Genomic DNA, 5,046 nt, shown 5'->3' with positions numbered 1-5,046 from the left:
AATGTGTGTATAGGACTTTTTTATTTGATTTTTCGTTTCGATTTTTCATCCTAGATTTTTGAGGTTGTAGTTTTGTTTCTAGTTTTTTTGTTTTGGGTTTCGATGTTTAAAATATTCGTTTTAAATTAATTCATTGCAGATTTGTGTGGTTAGAGTTTGGATTGTTAGTATATTTCAGATGCTCGATTCATTGTAGACTTTTTATTACTTCCAGATTTTGTGTTTAGGCTTAATTCATTGCAGATTTTGTATGGTTAAGTTCGATTCGTTATAGAATTTATGAATTTTTTGTTTTTCTAGATTTTTTTCTGCAGATTTTATTTTAAGGATTTTAACAATTCTTTTATATTTGGTTTTAAATTAAAGTTAATATCTATATATCTTTTTTATATAAATAATTTCGGGTCCAGGTATGCGCAAGTACCCGGATATAAAATCGGATACTCGTAATCCGGGTATCTGGGACATTCAAATCCAAATCCTAAAATATAATATCCGGTTGATTCGGATCCAAATCCGAATATCCAGAATTTTTTAGATATCCGACCCGTATCCAAGCCTAACCTGACATATGAAAATTTTGCTCAATAATGTTATACATTCGAAGTTAAATGCCACATGCATATCGTTTTTCCCATGAAATCCATGAATCTAATCCCAAATGCATATTATATCTTCCTAATAAATGAATCGAATGATGATGTCACAGTATTTAGGCTGGTTAAGGTTTTTAGAATTCAAAAACAAAAACAAAATCACTATTCAAATTTTTACAAAATTATTTGTTCTAAAAACTTCGAAAGTCATTTTGTAAAAACAATTAAGGGATAAACCTAAAAAAAATATTCAAGTTTTCTATTAAGACAAAACATTCTACTTAAAATTAATCATAAAAGACCATCAACTATTAATTTAGAGCAAAAAATACCATTTAACTATATAAAATTTGAAAAACAATCTTTCACTTTAATTTTCTTATAAAAATCATCAAATATTAATTTTAATTAAAAATAATAATCATCTATCTACAATTCTACATTACTAAAAAAATATTTTATTTTAAATTTATTATAAAAATCTATAAAATTTGAATAAAAACATATAAAAATTATATAATTCTAAAAATCACAATAAAAACATAATTTTTATTTAAAGTTATTATAATATAATATTTAAAATTTATATAAATATTTATAAATATCAATCTTTATATTATAAATTTATATACAAATATTACATTTAAAATTTAGTATATTTTATTAGTTGTAAATAATAGATTTAAAATTTTATTATATATTAATATTTGAGAGATTGTAAATTGAGTATAGAATATGTTTTGAGAATTTCAAATGGTGGATGCTTTTTTTAAATTATTAGATAAATCTATATAAAAAAATTAAAACATTGACGGTTTTAAATCTCTAAAATAATAATATATAATAAAATTTTAAATATAATATTTACAACTAATAAAATATATTCAATTTGTAATCTCTTAAATATTAATATATACTTTCTATATTTTATAATTGATGATATTATAATTAATAATGGGTGATTTTTATAATAAATTTAAAGTAAATATTGTTTTAAATAATTTGTATAGTTAATGATTTTTTTGCTCAAAAATAATTGTTGATGGTTTTTTATGATGAATTTTAAGTAGAAGATTTTTTGGAGTGAATATAAAATTTGAAGGCTTTTTTTGGGTTTGTCCAAAAAATTAATGAAAATCAAAATTTATTTTTTTTAGTTTTCAAATATTATAGAATTCAAAAACTAAAAATCAAAATCCAAAGACTAAAATCAAGTAAATCCTTAACAGTTTGGATAACATTCCATTAAACAGATCTCCTAAACCACACTAACTAAACCGTCGTTTTAGCAAGAGAATTAATAGATATTATTACGGCTTTTGACATGCTAATGTGAAATTATGACAAGAAACAAGTATCGAGATTTATAGTATATTTTTAATAGTAATCCAAACTCTTTTAATATTAAATACACTAAATTATAAGATATCCATTAGATCTTCTATTTCACATCTTCAAAGAAGTGTAATTGAATATGAAAAAGTAAGCATATCGTGTGAGTTTATTTTTTCATATTCAAATACACCTTTTTGTAGATGTAAAATAACGGATCCAATAGATATCTTGTAAACTCATTCATTTACTGATTATTTCTTCTATTTTTTCGTATTGACATGTTTTTTATTTGAGATCTTATATACGTTGAATTATAAATTAGTTAGATATTTTTATAAAAATAATTTAAAAATATTTATAATTGTTTTTTGCTATCCGGTTTAAATATCGGTTTAGAATGGGGAATTACCTTTTGAGCTTGGGTTAGTGTCTTTGGAAAACTATCTAGAACAAAGCCCCTCTTGCTAGGGGTGTAAAACGGGCTGGTCCGACCCAGCCCAGCCCGGATCGTCCCGATCTAGAAAATTTTCAGCCCAGCCCAGTCCAGCCCGTTTTTTAGCGAGCCAAAAATAGGTCAGCCCAGCCCAGATTGTCCGAGCCCGCGAGCCAAACGATTATATCCTCATTTGTTACCTGTGTTTGTTCAAGAGTCTTAACAAATTTGTATCGCTAGGTTTCTGTCTTTCTGTGAGATACCTAGCCATATGCCCGTGACTATTGCATGTCATAACGCTGAGAGATGTGCTGCCTCGCCACGAGCCCGGCTCGCGACGAACTGGCTCATTAGGCCTGTTTTTTTACGGGCTAAAAATACTTGAGCCTGGCTCGCAAAAATATGGGCTGGCTCGTGAGCCAGCCCGCGGGCCGAGCTCATTTTACATCCCTACCTCTTGCATTCGAGCATGTCCATGGCTTCATCCATCATAGCAGTGACCAAATCCTCCGACCCGATCTCTCCCTATTAGACCGAACTGAAGCCAAAACCTAACTGGACTACACATTTTATAAACAGCGTAACCAAATTAAACCAGCTCGGCTTATATATACATTACCTGGTCCATGCCCTCCTCTTTCACTTTCAAGACATGTGGGGTTTTGGCATCAACGGCTCTTAGCATATCACCGGATGATAAATGACAAATACGATATTCGTTTTCCAACATAAGTGATTGTGTTCCTTTACCCGAACCAGGTCAACCAGGAGGACCTGATGGTAGAAAAGAAAAAGAACTTTCTTGCATTTGATGGGTTAGATTTTGGTTTTAATTCGGTTTTTTACCCTGGTTTATGGTAATTAAACTGAACCGGTTTTAATAACCGAAATCAATTTGACTAAATAAAGAAAGAAAAATGATTTACCGATGAAGATGATACGATCGACGGAAAGCATAACAGATCAGAATATCTCAAACGTTACCTAAATATTATTTTTTCTAAAACAACAAAAAAAAAATCAAAAGGAAAATCCGTAAGGACACTTCCCGAAACTCGATTTAGACTGAACTAAACCGGATCGGTACAATTGGGTTGTAGTAAAAGTAGGAATTGGAGAAGGATCCAAGCGAAGAGCGATGGGCACAACGGTGTCGTAACCGTGAGAATCGGACTCGGTGCTGATCTTCGAAACAATCTCCAACTTTTTGGTCGACAGATGGCAAGAGACGATGCAATGAGGCAAGTGCAAGTAGACGAGGTTCGGATTGTTTGGATGAGATGCTAGAGGCCGCGGAACGTGGATACACTCGGCGTTTTCCGGATACACGATCCTATAGTGGCTCGACTTTATAAACGTTTTCTCGATAATTTTCATCTTATGCTCTGCACGTCTCTCTGCAAAGTCTTGCATATAGTTTTGTATCCACCGAGTGTCCGAGACTATCTCTTTGAAGTAGATTCGGTGCTCCCTCCTCCACGTCGATCTGTTGTAATCCGTTAGAGTCCACACGCTTAGATGGCTAGATTCGGTTTGAGTGGGAAAGACAATGAGTTGAATAACTTGGAGATGGGCACCAGGCACGGTCAAGCACTCCGTAACGGTCGAGTTTGGGTAGTGCTTGTGGTCCATCCCCGGACAGCGACGGATGAGTCGAGACCAGTGGTTGGGTGCGTCTCTATCTTGTCGAGGGTCATATGCGAAAATCGGTCCATCTTTGGCTAACCAATATAAAACGCCTTTGAATGCCAAACCTTGGTAGTTGGTAGGGACCCAATACGATTTAGTCTGTTCGTGATGAGCGAATTTCACGTACCAAGTACAAGTTCCCGAGTCGAAGATCTCGACCTGAAATCTATCTCTATGAGTGCAGGTCATCCTAACGACCTTGTATACCGACTCGTGTGCCACCAGCCCGACCGGGACTGTGACGTTAGAACGTCGAAAAGGCGTCTCTGGGAGACGGGTCCATCGGACGGTGAGGGGATTGACGAGATAGAAGATGGACTGTGACTTGTAGGACTGCGTGCACAACAACACGTCCCGGAAGGAGGCTTGGACGCAGACGGGATGAGCGGAGTTACGGTTGAAGTTTCTCTTGGGTTTGCTGGAGTTGGAGAAGCAAGGGAGGTAGTTCAGCTTGAATCCGTGAAAGCGTTTGAAGGAGATATCGTTCGTGGCGTAGTGAGGTTCTCTCGGGGATTGGTTCGGGGCCGGAGTGTTGACGATCAACGCGAATCCCGGGTCGAAAGAGAAGGCAGGGGATGTGAGCAAGGAATTCCAGTACTTGTTCACGCTTCTGGAGGCTAAGAAATCTCTCGGGTTATGTATCCGAGGGAAGATTTCCCAGAACAGCACGTCTTCGGGCAAGTCATCGATGGTCGTGGCGGATTTCTCGTCGGACGACATCTCTCGGTTTGGGACGGCGATGGATGGCATGCTTCGGCCTTATATTTATAAGGCAAACCATGTAAACCCTAATCGTACTCTTACTAGGAAAAGAAAAAATCCTATTAAATCTAGGAATAGGATGTCAGCATTGATCGGTGCTCTCTCCCAATCAAATAATTATATTTGGGCTTGGATTTTAATAGATATAATTATATCTATTTAGTTGTTACCAAATAATCATATCTTATATCTATTAAAATCCGTTAGTTTTAGATATCATTATTAAATAAA

Source organism: Tarenaya hassleriana, unplaced genomic scaffold (genome assembly GCF_000463585.1).
Source record: "Tarenaya hassleriana unplaced genomic scaffold, ASM46358v1 Cleome33, whole genome shotgun sequence".
NCBI lineage: Eukaryota > Viridiplantae > Streptophyta > Magnoliopsida > Brassicales > Cleomaceae > Tarenaya > Tarenaya hassleriana.
The sequence above is the reverse complement of the archived record's forward strand: the minus strand, read 5'-3'. Positions refer to the sequence as shown.